Here is a 26,306-nt window from a genome sequence, read left to right as displayed (position 1 = left end):
TTCTCAAAGGCCAAGGACATTTTTTCGGCATGGACTCTGAGCTTGTTGCCACATAAACAAATAGGAGGATTTTGCTCCAGCCTCCCCAGTGTTTTTGGATTGACAGTAAGTGCTAAGAGGGAGACAGAAGCCAATAGGCAGCCAGGGACAGCTAGAAGCCCAGAAGAAAGCCGGGAATTGTTGGCTCTGACTCCGTGCTCAGGGTGAGGCTGTGAGCAAAGCCTCAGCCGTGAAAAATGTCTGGAAAACCTCTCGGCTGGACGTTTCACCCGTAGACCCAGAGGCTGGATGATGGAGGAGCGAAGAGAATCTGCCAGGATTGCCTTGCTTCATGAGTACTTCTCACCTCTGGCTGCACACTGAGATCACCTGTGAGGCTCTTAAAAGCTGCCAGTGTCAGGGCCCCACCCCAGGCCTGGTGAGTCCCGAGGCTGGGTGTTTCTGAAAAGATCGCAAGGGGACTTTAGTCATGATCTGTGATTAAACACCAACATAGGCACTTTTCTTTTGAGGATACGATTTTTCCACTTTTGACAGGTTTTTCTTAGAGAATATTAGTAGGCTGGATCTGGCAGGGATATTAGAGATCACGGGGGCCAAATAGAGCAAGTAGGTTTAATGTATGGTGCCAGCTCTGAGTAACCGAGGCTGCTTGAAGGGCACTGAGAAGGACTGAAGGGGACATTGAGGCTGTATCGTGACTCAACAAAGTTCTGGGTCACTTGGTGATCACTGCCACATGTCAGATGGTGGCACAGTGTCATGTGAGTGGGGTATTTGTCATTCCTCACACAGAAAAGGAAATCACTCGCAGAGAGAATATACTTGTCCAAACTCATACCAAGTGACTGCTTTCTTTCTTCTCTCTCCTTTATTAAGCATGGACAACATTCTTGGTATTTAAAGGGCAAAGTTAAGTAGACTCTATACTTTGGGGTTATCTCAACTCAGTCAAAGTATGTAATCGTCTACTAAGCTTGAAGAAATGGCAAGAGCTAACAGGGATCTTTCGTGCCCCAATTCAAGCCAATGGCTTCCACTTTCTTAGCCTTGACTTGTCTGTGCAAACACGGCCAGTGTTTGGGACCAAATCGGCAGCACCAACTCAGTGGCTTGAAAATTCTTGCATTTTGCCACTTTCACATTTTGAAACCTGGGAAAGCCTAACAGCTCCTGGCATCTGGGAGCTGTTCCAGCCTCCCACAGGCCTCTTGGGCCTTATTTCTGTGTGCTTCCTAATCCTGACATGTGCTTTTTAGAGAATTAGGAGATGGTGTGAACTCCCAGAGACGCATGTTGCTTCCATTCATTGCGTGTGTCCCCAAACACGACCATAGATTTATGGCTCTCTGATGAGGCCCTCACCCCACTTCAAGACCCCGGTCTCTTGTCCCTTGATATCTGGCTAGCCTGGGGTGGGGGGGGGACGACTTCGCTGACCTCTTTCAGTTCTGTTCCCAATGTCCACCTGCTCTCCTGCCTTTGGACACTGCTGAGCTTTTTTGTCTTCTCTGGCGGATCTTTATCCCAAGGTAAGATCTTGGGATCTTATGTGCAGCACGCAGTAATGAAGGGCCTGCTAAGATCAGAAAAACTTCCAAATTCAAGCCTGCTGCCCAGCTATGAGGAATGTGTGGCAAAAAGCCACTCTCCTCAATTGAGCCCAAAAAATAGTTTCCCTAAATGTTATTTAGATTCAATTCAGTTGATCATTACTACATATGTGGCTCTCTACGTTTGCAAGCTAATAGTTTAGAATAAGTTTTATTCCTTCAAAAGGTTATGCCAGTATGCATGTTTATATCCTCACAGAAAATAGCCTAGGGGATGACATGCCACACTTTATTTGTGGGAATGGGGGGAGCCTTGGGGTGGGCTTCGTTTTTCACTTTGCACACGTCGGTGTTGTTGGGTTTTTTTTTTTTTTTTTTTTTTAACAATTAAGGACATATTTTCCCATTGGAAAATAAAAATATTAAGTTTAGGAAAATAAAAAGAAGCTCACAAAATCTTAGAGATTAAAAGACCCCAGAGTTCATGTAATCCTTTTATTCAAAATCTTCTGTGAATATTTGTCAAATTTATGATATAGTTTTGTGTGCGTGTGCACACGTGTGTGTGTGTGTGTGTGTGTGTGTGTGTGTGTGTGTATGCTCTCATGTAAGGCTGCCAATTGTCTTTTCTTAGGAATTTTATTCTGAATTATGTCTCTCTTGCATTTTTTTGTGTTAAAATATCCTTCTGTTTATGAAACAATAGTGACAATGTGTGATGATTTTTAAAAATCTTTCCTTGGTAGAATAAATAATTGGAGACTCAATGTCAGTTCTTAAAACTTTAGACACTTATGGGTTTATAAAAATTAATCTTGAAATTACTCATGTTCTCAACTTTCCCATTTTATAGACGAGGGAAACTGAGAGGCTCGGAGACTTGTAAATTACTCATGACAACTAACCTACTGTGGTCTCTTCGACATACCACTCTGTCTCTCAATTTAAACAATAATCATTTATGGGGTGCCTGGGTGGCTCAGTCAGTTAAGCATCCAATTCTTGGTTTAGGCTCAGGACATGATCTCATGGTTTCATGGGTTTGAGCCTCACATCAGGCTCTCTGCTGACAATGAGGAGGCTGCTTGGGATTCTCTCTGCCTCCCCGCGACTCACACTGTCTCTGTCTCTCTCCAAATAAATAAATAAACTTAAAAAAAAAAAAAAAAAAAAAGGGTGCCCGGGTGGCTTAGTCAGTTGAGTGTTCAACTTCAGCTCAGGTCCTGATCTCACAGTTTGTGGGTTCGAGCCCTATGTTGGGCTCTGTGCTGACAGCTCAGAGCCTGGAGCCTGTTTCAGATTCTGTGTCTCCCTCTCTCTCTCTGCACCTCCCCGGCATGTGCGCGTGTGTGCTCTCTCAAAAATAAATAAACATTAAAAAAAATAAAAAACTAAAAAAACATTCATACAACACTTGCTTACTGAACATATAACCTTATCAGAATAGGTGTTAGGGATAAATAAGAATAAATAGAAGCATCCTTCTGGAGCTTACAGTATAATGCAATGGCTAACAGCATTAGTTTACATGCCATATGCCAAATCATTAAAATCCTTCTCCTTTTTGGTAAATAAATGTGCCTTATACTATCTTATTGAATACAGATCATCGTTTCTTTATCCATAGTTCATTCCCGTACAGCAGACATCTTACTTTGTCCATAATATTGACACATTGTCTTACACTGGAACCATGCAAACATTTTAAATGTTTTTAAAAGTTAGGCAGAACAAATGCATGTTCACTGTAAAATATTTCAGCAATATTTAAATATACAGAGAAGTAAGTGGGACTCTGTTTTCATTGCTCCCGACTCTCCAATTCTGTTCTGGTCTCTGGAGTTAACCCCTGTTGAATAGTTTTGGGGCTATTCTTGCAGAACATTTTCCTTAGAGTATATACACAGATTTCAGGTTACTTCTCTTTGTTATACAGCCTTGCTTATGTAACTATCTATTTCCTGCAGCGAACTCACTTTATCCCAATTAGAGGGATCCTATCATTTCTGAAAATACGACCATCAACCACCACCCCTTGATAGTTTGCCTAAATACAGGCCCCTCTCAACTTAAAAATAAGTTGTATTTAAAAGGTTTCTATTTTATTGGAACTCAGAATGTGTTTTCTCCCAAAATGAGTTACAAATATGTTTTACACAGTGGCTACAGCAGCCCAAGAAAAAGGTAAACATGAAAAAAGAGACATTTAAAGAGTGTTTACCATGTGTGAAAAACCCTATTAAGAACTTTCCATTATTTCATTTACTCTTTGCAACATTTTTGTTAGGGTGGTTATTATTCCAAACCATACAGAGGGAGCAACTGATGTTTAAGTGATGAAGTAATTTCACAAAGTAACTTTTGTCATGAAGGTTTGTTACTTTGTTCACAAAGTAACCTTTGTCCTGAAGGTTGTAAATGTCAGAGCTGAGAGTCATCTCCAAGTATGTTTGATCCCTAAGCACATGCACCTTCCAGCTCCTGGAAGTTGGTTTAATAGGGCCAAGGTACACACATAGACACATATTCAGCCTCAGGAAGTGGTATGCTGTTTGCTTCCTCCTGCTTCCGTGGTCCTGGAAGGAAAGGTCGGGAGCTGGAGAGCTAGAAGCTCTGGATCCATTATACTTTATTCACATCCCAATCTGTGACTGTCTCAGGCCAGTTATTGACATACTGGCTGCTGCTGTCTGTATGTTTTTCAGCTTCCATAGCCAGTCAGTAAACACCCTCTTGAGAATTCTGTTTTCCTCTCTAGATCTACTCTCCAGTCTTCATTTCACTTTGAGCCTTGTGAGACCAACCTTCTTGGACTCTATCAACTGGCTGACCCCCTTTCCTCTGACTTCTGATTGTCCAATGGGAGGCATCAGCAGGAGGTTAGAAGGTATGAACGAAGAAATGTCAGGGCACTTTGTTCTCTGTCTCCTTTCCTGTAGCTACTCAGCAGTAGCTGGGTTCCTATACCAAAAGCCACAGCTTCTGCTGGATGGCCTTCCTTATATTTTCAGCTCCAAGTTCCAACAAACAATCCCTCCTTGGTACTTTCAAGTCAAGGGTGGTAACAGCATTCTATTCTTATTAGTCAGGTGCTTTTCCATTTCTTGTGGGTAACAACTTTGCCCACACCCTTGTCAATGTCCCTTCATGTTAAACTCTCTTTAGTGACCCCTTTTGAGTATACCATCTGTTTGCTGCTGGGAATCTGGCTGATCCAGTAAACGAAACCAAGGTTTGTTTCTGAAAACAGATCCCAAAAATGGGATTCTGTGATTAGCCTGCTCACATATTTGATGAGAGCACAGATAATCTCCTTGCCAAGGTAGAATGGATACAAAGAATGTGGTAGAGTAACGGTCACTCAAATTTTCAGCAGCTGTTGCATGGGGTGGTGTGCAGGTGAAAGGCAGAGATCATGTGACTGTGGCATGCACTGTTTTGTCAGGTGATTTAGATTACAAAGATTGTGCTGGCCACTTAAGACACCCAGAGAACATAAACAGAGAAAGGGATAAATTATCAACCTTGAATATCCAACTCAGGGCATAGGTGGAAAATAGCCTCTTTGGAAGTGTTTAATGAATCTTTTACCTCTGTAGCTACAGGGCAAATATATCTAACTCAGCACAGCTTTTGAAGAATCCCTTATCTAGCTGCAGGGCAAATATTATCGGAGATCATCTCCGGCTAAACCTATGTCCTATCTGCATCCACTTTTTCCCAATTACGTTGGTTTCTAGGGGTCTACAATATCATAAAATAAAAAGCGCATGTGCCGAGGATTCAAATACCTGGGACTGACTTTCAGCTCTGACGGTAACCACTTACATGGCACCAAGCAAATTGTTTAATCGCTGGGAGAGACAAGTTGCTGCATCAATAAATGGGCAATACTACTCGGTCTTGTATGATAAGATAATGTATAAGCAGGAAGGAGTGGATTCCTGAGATAGAAGATGAGGTAATTTTTGGCAGATATAGAGAAGACGGAGAACTGCAAACCTCCCAATTCCTCTGATCCTTCATTGTTTCCGGAAGAAGCTTCTGCTCCCCACTTCCTCATCAGAGTGAAGCAGCCTTCCCCTCTTATCTTTGGCTTATCTTTGGCAAGCCCCCCTGGCAGGAGAACTGGTGCAGACCTCTAGTGTTTTGCAGTCTAGCCATGATGCCTTCTGCAGGTAACTATTCTCCCTTTAAACAATTCCACCTTGCCACTAAGCCCCAGTAGAAATGAAATGCCTGACCACATTTTCTGTGGCTGCAGTAACAAATCATCACAAACTTGGATGCCTTAAAAGAATGGAAATTTGTTCTCTCACTGTTCTGGAGGCTAGAAGTTGGAAACAGGATGTCAGCAGGGCTATGCTCCCTCTAGTAGTCTCCAGAAGAGAAGCCTACCCTTTCTCCTCCAGCTTCTGTTGTTCCAAGAATCTTTGCTTTCTGGTCCCATAACTCTAATCTCTCCCTCCACCTTCACAAGGCCTTCTCTGGGTCTTCTCTGCTGTGTCGAGTAAAAACACTTGTCACTGGGGGGCGCTTGGGTGGCTCAGTGGGTTAAGCATCCCAGTCTTGATTTCAACTCAGGTCATGATATCACGGTTCGGTTCGTGAGTTCAACCTTGCGTTGGGCTCTGGGCTGACAGTGCAGAGCCTGCTCGGGATTCTCTCTGTCTCCCCCACCTCCCTCTCTCCCTCCTCTACTCTCGCTCTCTTAAAATAAATAAGCTTAAAAAAAAAACTGTCATTGGATGTAGGGCACACCCCAGTAATCCAGGATGATCACATTTCAAAATCTTCAACTTACTTCTGTCTGCAAAAATGCCATTTTCAAATAAGGTCACATTTATAGATTCTAGGAGATCTATTTTGGTGGGGGGCACCATTTAAACCATTACACTGACTGTGAAAAATCAAGTGACCATGAGACCTGAGCTGACCCTGGTGAAGTGGGTGTTATCTGACTCACCATTCATAAAACTGGGAATGTGCAACAGGAATTCATTGAGTGGCAATGGTATACACATGACTGGGTACAACATGGGTAGGCAGCTCACTCTTTCAACACCCACTTCTGGTGCATTGCCTCTTCTATCTCAATTCATGTCTATGGCCTTATGTGGAATTCCTTATAACTATGTGACTGGGGAAGGCCCACTTGGGCCTGAGTTTATGATATGTGGTCATAAGCCAGAAGGGCAGAGTCACTGCATTATAGTCCCAGCCAGGGTGGCTCTGAAAGAAAGATCAGGGTGAAGGAAAACTATTCTAATCAGAATTTTTTTAAAGTTCATTTGTTTCTTTTGAGAGAGAGAGAGAGAGAGACAGCATAAGTGGGAGAAGGGCAGAGAGTGAGAGCAAGAGAGAATCCCAAGCAGGCTCCACAGTGCCAGCATGGAGCCCAATGGGGGACTTGAACCCATGAGCTGCTAGATCATGACCTGAACCAAAGTCAGATACTTAGCTGACTGAGCCACCCAGGTGCCCCTCCAAGAAGAATTTTAAGCAGTACAACTGGCTGTTTACTTAGGCCACCAGAAGACAGCTTAAGGTTTGTATCTATGACTGCATGGGAGGTGGCTAAAAACTTAACCAATTGGTCAGGAACTTTAAAAAAACATGATATACAGATTGGTGACAAGGGGAAACATATGAGGATAGATTTCTCGTAATAGGCACATAGTATTCCTTTACTATCTAAATGCCTACCAGCGAGCATTTCATTGTGGAGAGAAGCTCTTGATAGGAGGTGCACAAGATGAAATAATCCTGTGGCTATCAGTCAGAATATTTCTCAGCCAATGTGGTACTTGTTCCATGGGCCCCTTGACAATAATGCCGCAGTGACAAGAATTAAGGCTAATTAATGCGATTTTCATTATTAAGGTTGATCTCTTTATTGCCACTGCTCCATATTCACCCTGTGGACAACAGAGACCAAGGCTAAACCCCTGATATAGCATCATTCTCCAAGGGAACCAACATACCACCGTCTTATTGGACCCCTTCCATCATGGAGGCAGCAGCCATTTTTCCTTGTGGAAATATACATACTATATATACATCATAAATAGGCATTTTCTTCCTTGCCCCAATTTTTCTGCCAGACATCCTAAACTTACAGGAGGTCTTATTTTTCCCAATTTTACCCCTTTAACTCATTGAATGGCAAGTAAAATGTGGAAATAGATTCATACCTTCTAAATTCACTGCCCCATTGTTCATGTTATTATGGAAGGAACTACTGCAGGTGCAGCTGCCATTCCAGGGAGATGATGAACTGTCTGGTTAGGGAACAGACTCCAGACCAGAGGTCAGAACTACCTCCCTGACAGTCTGAATTTGCAGATCTGGGAATCAGAATGTGAAGGTGAAAGAGTTCCTTCTCACTCTGATACCTAACAGCTCACTTAAAGAATTTGTGCTTCCTGAGGCACCCGGGTGGCTCAGTAGGTTAAGAGTCCAACTCGTGATCTCAGCTTAGGTCATGATCTCATGGTTGGTGGGTTTGAGCCCTGTGTTGGCCTCTGTGTTGACGGCGTGAAGCCTGCTTAGGATTCTCTCTTGTCTCTTTCTCTCTCTGCGCCTATTCCCACGCTTTCTTTTTCTCTTTCAAAATAAATAAACATTAAAAACAAACAAACAAAAAAAGAGGGGCTCCTGGCTGGCTCAGTCGGTTAAGCATCTGACTTTGGCTCAGGTCATGATTTCTCAGTTCGTGAGTCTGAGCCCTGCATCGGGCTCTGTGCTGACACCTCAGAGCCTGGAGCCTGCTTCTGTGTCTCCCCGTCTCTCTGTTCCTCCTCCACTTGTACTCTGTGCCTTCCTCTCTTAAAAATAAACATTAAGGAAATTTTTTTTTTTAATTTTTTTTTTCAACGTTTATTTATTTTTGGGACAGAGAGAGACAGAGCATGAACGGGGGAGGGGCAGAGAGAGAGGGAGACACAGAATCGGAAACAGGCTTCAGGCTCTGAGCCATCAGCCCAGAGCCCGACGCGGGGCTCGAACTCACGGACCGCGAGATCGTGACCTGGCTGAAGTCGGGCGCCAAACCGACTGCGCCACCCAGGCGCCCCTAAGGAAAATTTAAAAAAAAAAAGAAAAAAAAATAATAACAACAACAACAACAACAACAAAAACAACAAAAAAGAATTTGTGCTTCCTGTCTCCACAACCTTGGCATTGATGGTTTTGGAGGTTCCTGTGCCCAAGGGAAGAATGCTTCCAAGAGGGGACGGTCATGTTTCCACTAAATTCACAATTGGGACTAACTTGATCCTCATGCTGCTTAACCAACGGGCAAAGGTGGGGTCACATTACTGACCTGGGTAATCAAACTTGCTTATGAAGGAAACGTGGCTTGCTGATACCCAGTGGGAGGGACAAGGACTATGCGTGGAGTCCAGAGAATTTACTGGAGCTTCTCTTAGTACTTCTCTACCATACTGGTCTATAAAAAACTACAGCATCCCAACAAATACAAGACAATGGTAGATTTGGAGTTTTGTATAAATAAAGTTTGAGTCACCATCAGGTAAAGACTTTATCCAGCCAAAGAACTCACAGAGGATAAGGGAAGTAGGGAAAAGGTAGAAGAAGCTATGGTTATTAACGTAGGCCTGTGACCAGGTACAAAAGTAGGGACTGTAGGAGCTCTATTTTGGGTTGTTCCTCCACCCACATCTTTTTTTCCCCCCTGTTATATTACACGAAAATTGCCTGAATTTTAGGTTTCAGGAGAGAACACGAGTGGATTCATAGCACCTAATGATGATACATCCACTGACTGAAACTATATGCTTCCTACAGTGGGAACATACGTTTTTTTCAACCAGTTAAAGGGAAAAGATAGATACAGAGGAGCAAAAATGCACTAGATGTTCTCTGCCTCTCTAGATCAGTTTTCCATCCTTCTCTATCCTGCTCTATGCGTGGAGAGGATGATCTCCATGAACTGCTTTAACCAGGCTCTCATGCCCAGGGACTTTAAGTTGCAATGGCCATGGCAGATGAAAGAGTTGGAGGAAAGACCATGCGGTGCATTTCCTGGCTTCCCACTTCCTGGACCACAATTTCTTCTTTCCAGGACCAGGGCTCCTCTTGAGTAGTCCTTTCCACCCCCACCTCCCATGGCCAGTTGTTGCCAGCGCTCAGCAACTTCTCTCTCCCCTGTGCCTTCAGTCTGTAAGTTAAAGTCTCCCAACACCATCCCTTGTTGGTTTAGCTTAACTCCGATCTCTTTAAAAATCACCCTTTCATGAAACTCTCTTTGGTTACTCATTTGAAATGAGCCATCTCTTTCTTGCCAGGATCCTGAGTAGTACAATACCCACAGTTCCACTCTTCTGTTTAGGTTAGGGAATACCTCTTTCCCTTATCTCTACCAAGCACATAAGCTCATACATCAAATTATTCCCAGTTCTGTGTGTATATGCTGAAAGAAGGACAGATGTAAAGACAGATTTTCTTCCTTGGGCTATGGTCCCTTCCATAATAACCACTATAGGAGGGAAGAGGACTCTCTCTTTTAGATTAGGAAATTTTGGTCCCAGCCTCACCCATCTGAACTTGGAAATGGGTACATTGCTCACTCTCTTAGCATTATAGTAAACAAAACATATTTGCCATAGTATTCTAGTGGTAGAAAGATAATAGTCCATTACTGGACTATAAGCTTGCTTCATTAAACAAATATTTAGTGAACACTTTGCTCTAGGCTCTAAAAATATGGAAGTGGACAAAACAGATTTTGCCATCATGGACTTTACAACTTCATGATATAAGCCCTTGCCCTCTTCCCTATGGTACTGTGAGAACTGTGGTAGAAGCTCAATGTGTTAAATGAATAAAGACTAAGGTTAAAAGAGAAAAAAATAGTAAATTACAGCTATACAGCAATTCTTCATGGTTAGCTCAATGTATTTACATCTCAAGAGCAAGTTGGGTTTTACAGCACTGGCCTGTCCCCTCCCCCAAACAATCTAGCACTTAGAAACTTGTGAAAACTCTTTGAGATTTTGCTGGATTCCTCTCAGGTTTATGTCAGATATCTGGAAGCACAATAATACAAGTCTAACTGTCACTACTCAATATCCCACATCTCTTGTCCCACTGCTCTAGACCCTACTGGTGGGGAAAGTTCTGTGGAAATGACTGGGTTCCTTAGCCTTCTGCATCTGAGTAGCTTCTCAACTTGCTTTGACTTCTGTTCAACAGGATGTCCTTCCTTGGAGGCTTCCCTCTAGATTCACTTCTTTCTTTCCTCTGGCCTCTGTCTTTTTCTTTTTAACCTCAGATCTTTCCCTCCATTTCTGGGATTGTTGTCCTGATGTCTGTCAGTCAACTCTGACCCAACATGTTGCCACCATCAGTCTAGTGGGAGTCCTGTTCACAGATAGATAGATAGGTGCTGTGTCAAGAGACCCATTTTGAAACATGGAAATTGGAAGAAACCTAAAACAACAGAGTAGAGAACGGAAAGCTTGTTCCTGGTAGGTCTCTGCAATGGCATTTCCTCCTTATATGGTTTTTCTTTCTTTCTTTCTTTCTTTCTTTCTTTCTTTCTTTCTTTCTTTCTTTCTTTCCTTCTTTCTTCCTTCCTTCCTTCCTTCCTTCCTTCCTTCCTTCCTTCCTTCCTTCCTTCCTCCCTTTTTTTTCAATGCCAGTTCAAATTTTAAAATGTTCCTGCTGACATTTACTGTTGTGCCTTCTCATTGTTGAGTGGCTGGTATATGGTCAGAGTTTTCAGCGCTTTGTACTTTTGTGTGACAACTCACTGTGATGTGGGGTGGGAGGGGAGAGACCCATGGGAAAAATCTTGCTCATCATCAAGCTGAAATCAAAGGAATGCTTCAGGCTATGAAAAATGGCTTCTGGTTCCCTGGCTCCACACTGTAAGCACTCATGCTTTGGAAAAGATAATCTGGAAAAAGTGAGGTGTGGGGAGGATGGGGATTTTCACATTGCAGCAGAGGATATCCATAGTTTCTTTTCAGGTTTAATTGCACGTGGGTGGTGTACAACTATAAGTACTCATAAATTGCCTACCCCAATATTGAATGCAGCCCCCTCCATATGTGTCAGCATGAGCTGAGCTGAAGCCAGCAGACTGGGCCAAAATATACTAGAACTGTAGCCAAACTGATGATAGAGGATTTGAAAAGTTAGCTAGAGAGACCTGTGGACCTGGTTATTGGAGTAATAGATTTCTTGTCTTGAGTCTCTACATAGACGCTATTTTTTTCCTCTTTGGGGTAGAATATGAAATGAGAATATACTGATGGAAAAACTGATCTATTTCTCTAGTTGAAAAAGTAGTGTTTAGTGACTTACAAAACTATACAGGAGTTTTAGGTAAAACCCGTCATACAGCATTTGTAGGCTGTCTGAATTGTCTATTGTAAGATACATATTCCCTTGTTTTTCCTTTTTATTTAAAAAAAAGTGCAAATTTTACTAGAAACATTATTAATTTCTAGTGGATTTTTAAAAAGTTTATTTCCAACCTCTACCAAATAGCATTGAGAAGAAAAAAAAAAGCACTCTGAATCCCCAAAAGGGAAACAGTAAAGTGCTGTACAAATATTTCTCACCACTGACTACTGGTTACTTTTTTACAGGTGGCTATTTGACCAACTGGTTGATTGATTAGTGCTCAGTAGAGAAACTGTGTATTTTATCTAAATGTGAGGCATTTTTGAGGTTGCGAAGAGGGAAGGGATTAAGGAATATTTGCCATTTGAAGGTGAGCAAATAAAATTTAAATACCTTGGAGAGATATACCATTTTCAAAGACTAGAAGAATATTGTTCAAAGTCTAATACAGCCAAGAGTTATCTGTACATTCAATGCAATTCATATGAAAATACCAAAAGCATTGTTCATAGAACTAGAACAAACAATCCTAAAGTTTGTTATAGAACCACAGAAAACCCTGAATAGCCAAAGCAATCTTGACAAAGAAGAACAAAACTGAAGGTATCACAATATCAGATTTCAAGGTATACTACAAAGCTGTAGTAATCAAGACAGTATGGTACTGATACACAAAAACAAACACATAGATCAATGGAACAGAATAGAGAGCCCAGACATAAACCCACACTTACATGGTGGGTTAACCTATGACCAAGGAGGCAGGGATATACTATAAGGAAAGGATAGTCTCTTCAATAAACAATGCTGGGAAAAGCGGATAGCTACGTGAAGCTGGACCACTTTTTTACACCATACACAAAAATAAACTCAAAATGGATTCAAGAAAAAAATGGAGGCCCTGAAAACAAAAAACTCCTAAAAAAAAACCAGGCAGTTAACTCTTGGACATTGGCCTTTGAGATATTTTTTTGGATCTGTTTCCTCAGGCAATGGCAACAAAAGCAAAAATAAACAATTGGGACTAGATCAAACTAAAAAGCTTTTTCACAACAAAAGAAACCATCAACAAAGTGAAAAGGCAACCTAGTGAATTGGAAAATATATTTGCAAATGATATCTCCATTAAGGGGTTAATATACAAATTAGAAGGACCTCCTACAACTCAATACCAAAACCCCCAAAAATCCAATGAAAAAAATGGGAAGAGGACCTGAATGAGACATTTTTCCAAAGAAGATATACAGATGGTCAAGAGACACATGAGAAGATGCTCAATATTGCTAATCATCAGGGAAATTACAATTAAAACCACAATGAGATACTGCCTCACACCTGTCAAAATGGCTAGTAACAAAAAAATAAGAAATGGCAAGTGTTGATGAGAATGTGGAGAGGAGGGAACTTTTATGACCTGCTGATGGGAATGTAAATTGGTGCAGTCACTGTGGAAGATAGTATGGAGGTTCCTAAAAAATTTAAGTAAAATTACTACATAATCCAGCAATTCCACTTCTGCACATATATATGAAGCAAAGGAAAACACTAATTTAAAAAGATATATACACTCTCATGTTCATTGCAGCATTATTTAAAATAGCCAAGATATGGAAGAAACCTGTGTCCATCAATAGATGAATGGATAAAGAAGACGTGGGATATATGTGTGCATGCCTGTGTATCACATGTACGTATATATGTATGCAATGCATGAGTATGTATATGTGCATATATCACATGTGTGTATATGTATATACAGACACATAAACATACAATGGAATATTACTCAGCCACAAATAGGAAAAGAATCTTGTCATTTGCAACAACATGGATGGACTACAGGGTATTATGTTAAGTGAAATAAGTCAGAGACAAATACCATATAATTTCAGTTATATGTGGAATCTAGAAAACAAAGCAAATGAACTACAACAAAAAAGTCAAAACAGAAATAGACTCATAAAAACAAAGAACAAACTGGTTGTTGCCATAGGGGAGGGGTCGGAGGGATGGGTGAAATAGGTGAAGGAGATTAAGAGGTACAAATGTCTAGTTATAAATTAAGTCATGAGGTTGTAAAGTACAGCATGGGGAATATAAGCAATAATATGGTGTTAAATTTGGCACCAAAAACCATAAAATACCTAGGAATAAATCTAACCAAAGAGGTGAAAAAGCTATACACTGAAAACTACAGAAAGCTTATGAAAGAAATTGAAGAAAACACAAAAAAATAGAAAAAGATTCCATCCTCCTGGGTAGGAAGAACAAATATTGTTAAAATGTTGATACTACCCAAAGCAATCTACATATTCAATGCAAGCCCTACCAAAATAACACCAGCATTTTCACAGAGGTAGAACAAATAATCCTAAAATTTGTATGGAACCAGAAAAGACCCCAAATAGCCAAAGCAATCTCGGAAAAAAAAAACAATAACAAAAACAGGAGACATCACAATCCTGGACTTCAAGCTACACTACAGTATGGTACTGGCACAAGAACACTCAGATCAATGAAACAGAAGAGAGAACCCAGAAATGGACCCACAAATGTATGGCCAACTCATCTTTGACAAAGCAGGAAAGAATATCCAATGGAATAAAGACAGTATCTTCAGCAACTGGTGCTGGGAAAACTGGACAACAACATGCAGAAGAATGAACCTGGACCACTTTCTTACACCATACACTAAAATAAACTCAAAATGGATGAAAGACCTCAATGTAAGACAGGAAGCCATCAAAATCCTTGAGGAGAAAGCAGGCAAAAACCTCTTTGATTTTGCCTGCAGCAACTTCTTATTCAACACGTCTCCAGAGGCAAGAGAAACAAAAGCAAAAATGAACTACTGGGACCTCATCAAAATAAAAACCTTCTGCACAGAGAAGGAAATAATCAGCAAAACTGAAAGGCAACTGACAGAATGGGAGAAGATAATTGCAAATGACAGAAAAAGGGTTATCCTGATGTCCTTTATGTCAGATAAAGGGTTAGTACCCAAAATGTATAAAGAACTTATCAAACTCAACACTCAAAAAACAAATAATCCAGTGGAGAAATTGGCAAAAGACGTGAATAGACACATCTCCAAAGAAGACATCCAGATGGCCAACTGACAGATGAAAAAATGCTCAACATCATTCATCATCAGGGAAATAACATCAAAACCACAATGAGATACCACCTCACACCTGTCAGAATGGCTAACATTAAAAACATAGGTAACAACAGATGTTGGCGAGGATGTGGAGAAAGAGGATCTCTTTTGCATTGTTGGTGGCAATGCAAGCTGGTGCAGCCACTCTGGAAAATAGTATGGAGGTTCCTCAAAAAACTAAAAATAGAATTATCCTCCGACCCAGTAATTGCACTACTAGGCATTTATCCACAGGATACAGGTGTGCTGTTTTGAAGGGACACATGCACCCTCATGTTTATAGCAGCATTATCAACAATAGCCAAAGTATGGAAAGAGCCCAAATGTCCATCGATGGATGAATGGATAAAGAAGATGTGGTATATATATACAATGGAGTATTACTCAGCAATCAAAAAGAATGAAATCTTGCCACTTGCAACTACGTGGATGGAACTAGAGGGTATTATTATGCTAAGCGAAATTAGTCAGAGAAAGACAAAAATCACATGACGTCACTCATATGAGGACTTTAAGACACAGAACAGATGAACATAAGAGAAGGGAAGCAAAAGTAATATAAAAACAGGGAGGGGGACAAAACATAAGAGACTCTTAAATATGGAGAACAAACAGAGGTTTACTGGAAGAGGTGTGGGAGGGGAGATGGGCTAAATGGGTAAGGGGCAGTAAGGAATCTGCTCGTGAAATCATTGTTGCACTATTTGGATGTAAATTAAGAAAATAAAATTTAAAATACGGTGTTAAATTTGTATGTTGACAGATGGTAACTAGACTTAGTGTGGTGATCAGTTACAATACATACACATTTTGAAGCACTATGTTGTACACATGAAACTAATATTGTTTATCAATTATACTTCAATTAAAACAAAACAAAACAAAGTTCACCTATTCTAGGATTCCATATACATGACATTCTGGAAAAAAATGAAACTATCAAGAGAGAGAACAGATCAGCAGTGGTCCAGGGTTGACACAGGGGGAAGGTGTGGCCACAAAGAATAGCAGAAGGAATTTTGGAAGGTAGTGAAACTTTTTTCCAGTGGTGGTTACACAAATGTATGCATATGTTAAAACACAGAATTGTACAATAAATATTTTATTGCATACAGATTTAAACAATAAAATAACTAAAAATTATCTGAAGTAAATAATTGCAAAATATTATTATTTTGTAATTTTTTTGGTAGATATGTAAGTCTGTTACACTTTTCCAAACTTTATTTTATTTTATTAAAAAAAATTTTTTTTAATGTTTATTTATTTTTGAATCAGGGAGAGACAGAGCATGAACAGGGGAGAGTCAGAGAGCGGGAGACACAGAATCTGAAACAGGCTCCAGGCTCTGAGCTGTCAGCACAGAGCCCGACGCGGGGCTAGAACTCACGGACCGTGAGATCATGACCTGAGCTGAAGTCGGCCGCTTAACCAACTGAGCCACCCAGGCGCCCCTTCCAAACTTTATTTTAAATACATCCTGAGTAAATATTTAAAAATTAAAAATTTATGTTAACTAACATATTTTCAGTCACCTAAGAACTAGGTACCACAGCTTAATCATTACCTGTGGATAAATTGTATTTATGACATTTTGGTGCCAAGAAATCACTTGATTTGTAGCGTTAAACCTTCAATGTACAGATAAGCATATCTGATTGCTACTAAATTGATATCTTAATCTCAAAATGACATTTTGACCCTGAAATAGCATTTTTTTCCACGCTGAATTATTTCACTCATTAGAAAGTTAAAACTCATATTGGCATCTGTAATTAAAAGATATGTTTATAGAATAAGGCTTTAGTGTCTTAAGTTATTTAATAGATTGAGATTTGATCTGACACTATGTGCTACATTAATTACCATAGATGAATGGGAAAAGAGAAGTGGATATGACTTGTAAATGATGTGTTACAAACAACTAAAGACCCTATGACTTCACAGTATGCTGTACAAAGTTTGTTGGAAGTTAGAATAAAGGAAAGTAGTGGGAAAATTGTGTCATTATGAAACACATGGTAATAAAGTACAGACGTGTCAAATTCAATGCACCTGAATTTCCTTTGAAATTAAATTTGGTTGTATAAGTGTATAAGATTTACAAGCATTTAGATCCTGTTCCTAGTTTTATGTTTGAACATACATATTTAAGTAACATTATCCTAAACACAATTTATGTCAATATTAGGGATTCAAGAGAATTCTTTTCCTTTTAATATTTCAGAACCACTGCCCTAGAGCAGTTTATTCTGCAAAGGAATCACATTCACTGCCAGTCCAATGTACCACTTTTATTGCCTAAAGTCTGTTTTCCATAAAACTCTACCCAGATACAGAACACTTATTAGTTTCCTAACTGGCACCATGAGTATCGAACCTAAGACCAGATATCTGACGCTGTATCATCTTTGCTAACCTCTTCTGAAAAAATTCAGTCTGCTTCCCCAAAGCCTGTAAGATGATGCTTTGATGTTGCTTCTCCCCACACCCTCACTTCTTGGTGTTGCTCACAATCATTCTGCAAATATTTACTGAGTACCTACTATGTATGTTCTAGGCATAGGGCTAAAGAGTTATCTGAAACCTCCAGTTTCTCCCTCCGACAGGGATTTAACACCTCATAGTTAAGTCCTTAATACCTGTCAATACTTCTGGTTGCAGAACTCAGCTTCTCCATCCCATGGCCAACACTGTTGCTGCTACCTTCTCTGGCCAGACCCTAGCTCCTAGTCCCAATGCTCTTGACGCAGAAAGAAGGGCCCTCTCACTAACATAACTACACCTCTTAATTTCTAAAGAGAAGAGTCTTAGTCTCTGCTCTCTTGAATGACCCAGGCATCAACTATTTTATTGTCTCTAAAGTAACTTCTCATTAAGAAAAAAAAATCTTATGATAATTTTCTTCAGAACACAATGGAGTACCATTTTAAGTGACAGCAAATAATTTCACATCTAAAAGAATACTTGTTCGAGACCCATATACGAATCCTTGAGCTGAACGCAAACAGGGCCATTCTATCACCTTGATGGGACTTTAGTTATCTGCCAATTTCATCATTGCCCAAAGAGCTAAGAATGTTTCAATCAAGAATCTTTGTCCCAGGGTCAACCAACCCCTCTAAAAAGTCCAGTTATTTCCTTATAAGTGTCCTTAGATACTTGTCAGTACATTTGCATAGAAGAGGATCACTTGATTAGCATTATATTAGGCATAAACATCTGAGCGATAGCCAAGCTACTCAAAAGTTTCTTATTGAAATATAGTTGACATACAATATTATACAGTGTACCTCATTTTACTGTGTTTCACTTTACTGCACTTCCCAGACAACTGCATTTTTTACAAACTGAAGGTTTATGGCAACCCAGCCTCATGCAAATCTATCGGCACCATTTTTCCAATAGAATTTGCTCACTTCATGTCTCTGTCACATTTTGGTAATTCTTGAAAGATCTTAAGTTTTTTCATTATTTTTCTATTTATTATGGCAATCTGTGATCGGTGATCTTTGATGTTGCTATTGCAATTATTTTGGGGTGCCACAAACTGTGCCCATATGAAACGAGGAACTTAATTGATACACACTGTGTGTTCTGACTGCTCCACTGACTGGCTGTTCCCCCATCTCTCTCCCTCTCTTCAGTCCTCCCTATTCCCTGAGACACAACAATATGGAAAATAGGTCAGTTAATAACCCTACGACAGCCTCTAAGTGTTCAAGTGAAAGGAAGAGCCACACGTCTCTCACTTTAAATCAGAAGCTGGAAATGATTCAGCTTAGTGAGGAAGGCATGTCAAAAGCCAAGATAGGCTGAAAGCTAGACCTTTTGTGCCAAACGGTTAGCCAAGTTGTGACTGTGAAGGAAAAGTTCTTGAAGGAGATTAAAAGTATTACTATACCCAACCTGCAGATGATAAGAAAGTGAAACAATCTTACTGCTGATATGGAGAAAGTCTGAGTGGTCTGGAGAGAAAATCAAAGCAGTCACAACATTCCCGAAGTCAAAGCCTAAAAAATGCAGGGCAAGGCCCTAAGTCTCTTCAATTCTGGGCAGGCTGAGAGAGGTGAGGAATCTGCAGAAGAAAAGGCTGAAGCAAGCAGAGGTTGGTTCATGAGGAAAGAAGCCATCTCCGGGACGTAAAAGTATGAGGTGAAGCGGCAAGTGCTGATGTAGAAGCTGCAGCGAGTTATCCAGAAGAGCTAGGAGAGATCATTAATGAAGGTGGCTACGCTCAACAAATTTTTCAGTGTAGATGAAATGGTCGTCTATAGGAAGAAGATGCTATCTAGGACTTTCATAGCGGGAGAGGAGAAGTCAATACCCGGCTTCAAAGCTTAAAAGGACCCTGTTGTTAGGGGCTAATGCAGTTGGTCACTTTGAGTTGAAGCCAATGCTCATTTACCATTGCGAAGATCCTAAGGCACTTAAGAGTTATGCTAAATCTACTCTGTGCTCTAGAAATGGAGCAACAAAGCTTGGATGATGTGACGCATCTGTTTACAATACAATTTACTGAATATTTTAAGCACACTGTTGAGACGTATTACTCAGAGAAAAGACAGCTTTAAAAATATTACCGCTCACTGATAACACACTTGCTGTCCATGAGCTCCGATGATGTACGGTGAGATTGCTGTTGTTTTCATGCCTTCAAACACAGGATTAGGGTTTCCCTAGTGGAATCCATGTTTCTTATTGCCTCGATGAGCACTGGTCTTTTCAGTCCTACTGAAAAGTGAGATCTCTTTCTTCTACCTTGGATTCTTGATCTCTACTATTTTTATATGGCATCTGGGATCATAGTAGTAGGAACTTTTGGGATTGGGTATCTCATGCTTTCAGGCAAGACTCCATCTGAACTAATTCAGGTTAAAGGTCTCTAAATTGTATGTAGCATAGAAAAATATTTTCTAATGTCCCTCAACACAGAAGATCAATTTTGTTTATGTATTTATTTAAAAATTTATTTTGTTTTAGAGAGAGGGAGCGAGCAAGAGGGAGAGAGGGGCAGAGGTGCGGGGTGGTGGGAGAAGGGGGGAGGGGGGCAGAGAGAGAGAGAGAGAGGAGAGGCAGAGAGAATCTTAAGCAGACTCCACGCTCAGCACAGAGCCTGACATGGGGCTGTAACCCTCGACCCTGGGATCATGACCTGAGCTGAAATCAAGAGTTGGATGCTCAACATCTAAGCCACCCCATGCCCCAGGAGATCAATTTTAATTACACTTTCCATAAGAGTAGATTTCCTAATATTTAATCCTGAGTTTTAAGTTCCAGTTTGGATACAAATGCATCTTGTCTTATTCCCAGGAAAAGGGGAGAATGGTTGGCTCCTCTTCTCTGCTTAAAGACTCTTTTTAGACACCTGGACAGTTCATAAATCAACCTTTAGCCTTCAGAGGGAAAGTCAGGAAAGCTTCTCTGGGAATAAGCTCCCTTACCTAAGATGGGTTTCTGCTGAGAAATTAAATCCTGTAAGATTAAAAATGCATCATGCTTAGGGAATTTGAAGTCTTCTTTCCATTTAAAAAATGCATTAAAAAACCCACGGCAATCTAAGTCATGTTTCAGCTATGTCCTGGAAGACTAGGAAGTGTTGTTTTCATGGAAAATTACTTATTACAGAAAAGATTTTTATGCCTGTGTTATAATTTGTGGTAGACATAGATGTTTCCTAAGGGCTCTCTGATTTAAGACTGCAATAATGGATGAAACTCAGATATCATGGCGACCCTCTAGAGTGAGCTCTATTTCCAAGATTCATAGCCCTCTAATTCTGCTTCCAGAACGATTCCAGTGGCTGGTACAGCGTTCTAACTGTAGAGAGGAAAACAGGAGCAGAGAGACAGGCACACGGGGGAGAGACTTCAAGCCAGATCTATAACTATCTCTTTGTTTGTCTGACTCCTTGTTTCTTTTCTCTTTCAAATTCAAACAACTTCAACAGTCCCCAGACACCCTGAACACAAGGTGGGGCCTAAACAAAACATTTCCTGTGTCCAGGAAGCTACCAAAATAGCCACTGCAGGTCCTGTAAAGGGCATTTGGTGAAACACAGAGTAAACAGGCGCATGATGACAGGCTGATGGTGGCTGTGCTGATGAAAAGGCCAAGAAGAAGGAGCAAGTTCTTCTCAGTCAAGATTCAGCTTCAAAGGTCGGTCTCCTTATAAATAAATCAGCCACTGGCTCACCTGGTACTAAACTTCTCCCAAACCCCTGTGGATTCAGCAGCCTGCTGGAGGCGATACCACTTAACCTTTCTGAATTTCAGCTTCTTCCTCAAGAAAAAGAGGAGACTGGACCTGTGCACCTCTCAGAACTCACTCTTTGGGTCTGTCAGGTACAAGCGGACTCCACATTAAAAGCAAAGATGAGAAGGAAAATATGTAGAAGGCATCCACTGGCAGGTAGATTTCAGCTGTGGCTTCTGTATTCTATTGATCAGCCAGGTTTTTTTAAACCCCTATTTAAAACATTTGACTTTGGGGCGCCTGGGTGGCTCAGTCAGTTAAGCATCCGACTTCAGCTCAGGTCAGGATCTCACGGTTTGTGGGTTTGAGCCCCACATCGGGCTCTGTGCTGACAGCTCAGAGCCTGGAGCCTGTTTCAGATTCTGTGTCTCCCTCTCTCTCTGCCCCTCCCCTGTTCACTCTCTGTCTCAAGAATAAATAAACATTAAAAAAAATTAAAAATAAATAAATAAAACATTTGATTTAGAATTTCCAATGCTGCTTAACTTGCCTAGTAAATTGTACCTGCTCTTTATTGGAGGGTATATTATGAAATGACATCGGAGTTAAGGCCTTGGCATGACACAGGCACCTGTTGTGGGCCACTGGTATGACCTCTAGCAGCCGCCGTAACCATGGTCCCAAGTCTAACAGAAATCTGCCCCCTTGCATTAGGACCATGTTAATGCTAGCAGGTGGAAGCTGGATAATTTAGAAAGCATCTATGGAGAGAAGAGTATATAGCATTATTACCTGTATCTAGCAAGTACTTTGTATATTTGAGTATCCATGCCACACACACATATATTCTCATGTGTATACATAATTAGTTGGGCACACTTAACCTGCTCAGGCCTATCAGGCACCACTAGAGATGAGGTGGGCAGGGCACCGGATGGTGAAATGGGAATGAGGATGGGATGGAAATGCCAAGGGCAAAATATAAATAGGGATATGTGGCCTCTAGACATTAGTCTAGACACTAGTCTTCTCTGCTTTTGAAGTCCAGGGGCCTTGCCAGAGCAGGCAGTGGGTCCAGCTTTACTCCACTGTCCTTACTGGACCCTCTTCTCTGTTGGGAGAAGACACTTTGGCTTGAGACACTGCAGTGACTTTACAAAATCCTTTATTGTGCCAGCAAATTCGGGATACAGATGGTGTACATGTAGGAGAGTAGAGTTAGAGGTATACTGCAGAGCTGGGATCCAACCTTATCCAGTTTGATTCATAAGCCATGCTTCTCAAAACTAACAGACTTTCCTACTCCCTAGTCTCTTTTAGACTGGATAGGCTATATTATGGTAAATATTTTTTTTTAATGTTTATTTATTTATTTTTGAGAGAGAGAGAGAGAGCGCACAGCAGGGGACGGGCAGAGAGAGAGAGAGGGAGACACAGACTCCAGGCTCTGAGTTATCAGTGCAGAGCCCAACACGGGGGTCGAACTCACCAACTGTGAGATCATGACCTGAGCCAAAGTCAGATGCTTAACCACCTAAGCCACCCAGGCGCCCCTTTATTATGCCAAATCTTGATCTCCAAACTTCATAAGATCAAAACAAGCTGTATTTCCTGTCACACTCCATGTCCATTAGGTACTGGCAAAAGGACTGCTCCTCATAACCACTTGAGATCTAGCTCACAGAAGCTAAGCCAAACACAGACTTCCACGGTTCCAAAGTTAGGCAGACGAGAACATATACTTAAACTATATACTTGCTCTTAAAACTGCTGCCTAGAGAGAACACATGACCTTTTCACTCATGTATCTTTGGCTAAGGCCTGACACATGGCCAAGCCTAATGTTAAAAGCCGAAAGCGGGGCGCCTGGGTGGCGCAGTCGGTTAAGCGTCCGACTTCAGCCAGGTCACGATCTCGCGGTCCGTGAGTTCGAGCCCAGCGTCCGGCTCTGAGCTGATGGCTCAGAGCCTGGAGCCTGTTTCCGATTCTGTCTCCCTCTCTCTCTGCCCCTCCCCCGTTCATGCTCTGTCTCTCTCTGTCCCAAAAATAAATAAACGTTGAAAAAAAAAAAAAAAAACAGCCGAAAGCTTGGGGCGCCTGGGTGGCTCAGTCGGTTAAGTGGCCGACTTCGGCTCAGGTCATGATCTCACAGTCCCTGAGCTCGAGCCCTGCGTTGGGCTCTGTGCTGACCGCTCAGAGCCTGGAGCCTGTTTCAGATTCTGTGTCTCCCTCTCTCTCTGCCCCTCCCCCGTTCATGCTCTGTATTTCTCTGTCTCAAAAATAAATAAACGTTAAAAAAATTAAAAAAAAAAAAAGCTGAAAGCTTTATGCAATCTGAAGAGGAACCAGCGTATTCTAAACCTAATGTTAAAAAAGCAATTATACTCTTCCTCCAGGATTGGGTAGCATATACTGGTCAACAGTAGACCTTTACCTCCTTGTCTCAATAGCTGGGCTCATCTCTCTCATTCACCCCCCACCCCTTCTCCCTGTCCAGGAACTTCTCTAACCTTCCAGGTTGGTTTTTCTCCTTTCAAGCTCCCACAGCTTGAATCTCTTAAACTTGTAAAATTCTAGCACATTTTAGTTATGCAGATTCTTCAAGAGGCCAGAAATAGGACATCTTGGTCAGTAACCTAAATGAAAATTTACCCTATCTTTTGATGAACCATTCCCAATTTGACCTGTACTAGAAAGTCTACTAAGCTTAGAGATTATTTTGCAGATCTCATTTTGAACGGAAGAATGCTGAATCATTCTTACTAAAAAAGTTACTCTTGTTACAAGCACAGAGTAAACTTCTCTAAGGGCATGCCAGTAGTACTTTTTTTTATTTTTTATTTTTAATGGTTATTTACCTTTGAGAGAGAGAGAGAGAGAGAGAGAGAGAGAGCGTGCTTGAGCGGGGGAGGGGACAGAGAGGGGAGACACAGAATGTGAAGCAGGCTCCAGGCTCTGAGATGTCAGCACAGAGCCCGATGTGGGGCTCGAACTCACGCCATGAGGTCATGACCTGAGCCAAGGTCCGACGCTTAACCAACTGAGCCGCCCAACTGTGCCAGGAGTACTTCTGATTAGCTTGCTTTTGATTAGCCTGTGACCCTGGAAAGACACCTGCTGTCTCAGGTAACTTTTTTCCATGAGTAGGGTAAGGGAGAACACTTTGTTTCCAAGAGTCTTTGAGGTTGAAAATGTTATGACTATTATTTCTGTTAACAAGCTCCCAGGAAGTACATGAGCCTCCCACGTGTGGAGACAGTGACAGTTTTTATATTGCTGGGTATGCAAAGTTGAAGCTCATTATTGAGTGTGCTCTATGGTGGTCCTGCAGAACTGCATTGTGCAGGTATGGGAAGCATCTGGTTCCACACACTTGAGCGGAAAGGTCAGGGAATATATGGTCCACACCTACAAGGGAGCTAATGAGTTACTATGTACACTGCTGAGGAGAAACACACCCACCAGAATTCTTCTGTGTTTGACACAGGTCAGGTTGTCTTCTTTGTAGACTCCTATCGTTAGGACTGAGAGGCAGGGACCAAAATAATTTGATTATAGCATCTTGCTAGTTACACGGCTTAACTTATGTTTATTCTTTCTTTTTCCTTTGGCATTCCAGACATAACAATGCCACGGACTTTACATGGACTGTTTCTTTTGATTTTCCTCCAAGATCACCAGTTTCCTTCCCAGAACTTCAGCCCTTGATACACCTCTAAGTAACAAGAGACTGAATTGGAAATCCTTTTGGAATCCACTGTGGATCCTCCAATCAAACAAGTAAATGATCTCAGTGTACTTTACACATTTCTTCTTTGGGGGGATGGGGAAGGGGAGGAAAGAGAGAGAGGCAGGGGAGGCAGAGAGAATCTTAAGCAGGCTCCATGCACCTAGAGCAGAGCCCAACGTGGGATTCAGTCTCATGACCATGAGATCATGACCTGAGCTGAAATCAAGAGCTGGATGCTTAACCAAGTAAGCCACCCAGGCGCCCAATGCTTTCTACCTTTCACTCACATATCCATGAATTCATTGAGCACATTCTATGTACCAGGCTCTGTGCTGGGCACTGGAAACCCAAACACCTCTGGCCCCTGCCCTGGACACCCTCACCATCTTGCCAGGATATACATATTAAAAGGACAAGAAAGAGATGTTTGAGTAGAATATGAAAGTAAGATCTTGCCAGGCAGAGAGATTAAAGAAGGATTCAAGATTCAAGCAGAGGGACCAGTTTGGGCCAAGAAACAAGAGTGAGTAGACATAACGGGTTTGGGAACATGCATTCCTACCTACAGGAAGCATCCCTGACGTATTGATAACCTACCTTTCCCAAAGGCTTCAATTTCTTCCACATCTAAAGATGACCTGGGAATAAGCATGGTAAAATTTAAGTTCATGAAGGGGGAGGCTTGAGTGCTATGTGGAAATGTCCAGCTCCAGTAATGACAGACTAGCAAAGTAACCAGTCCCCTTAGGCCCTGCTATAAGAGGTGTACAGCAAGTGACAGGAGCCCAGGCCCACTCGTTGTCAGACAGAGGCCTGAATTCCTGTCCTGCCACCGGCTGTGTGATTCCAGGCATGGCACCTGATCTAAGCCTCAGGTTCCTCCTCCATAAAATGGGCATAATGGTACCTTCCCCCACAGAGTTGTAAGAAGTAAATGAATGATCACATGCAAATCTCTTAGAATGGTTCCTAGCATCTACTGAGCACTTGATTATTGTCAGATTTGTTTTTGCTGTTGTTATTTTCACGGTTTTCAAATTATATTTCACTGTAATTGCTCAGTGACGGCTTCATTGACTTACTACGATTTTTCTCTTACAGCCCTAAATACTTCAATTTGGAAAGGAAGCATGGGATTATAGGTAGCTTTAATCAATTTTCTGTGAACTGATTTAAAAAAAATTTTTTTTAAATATTTATTTTTGAGAGAGAGACAGAGCGCAAGCAGGGGAGGGGCTGAGATAGAGTAAAGGCACTGAATCCAAAGCAGGCTCTAGGCTCTGAGCTGTCAGC

General features: G+C 41.3%; 1 long non-coding RNA gene across 1 annotated transcript; it reads left to right on the top strand.

Annotated features, from left to right (window-relative positions):
• LOC123583194 lies at positions 1-21,493 on the top strand. Its single transcript, XR_006704771.1, has 3 exons — positions 1-418; positions 4,312-4,440; positions 21,364-21,493. It is a non-coding gene; the product is annotated as an uncharacterized LOC123583194 (long non-coding RNA).
• The last annotated feature ends 4,813 nt before the right edge of the window (positions 21,494-26,306 follow it).

The sequence above is a fragment of the Leopardus geoffroyi genome, chromosome B3, assembly GCF_018350155.1.
Source record: "Leopardus geoffroyi isolate Oge1 chromosome B3, O.geoffroyi_Oge1_pat1.0, whole genome shotgun sequence".
NCBI lineage: Eukaryota > Metazoa > Chordata > Mammalia > Carnivora > Felidae > Leopardus > Leopardus geoffroyi.
The sequence above is the reverse complement of the archived record's forward strand: the minus strand, read 5'-3'. Positions and strand labels throughout refer to the sequence as shown.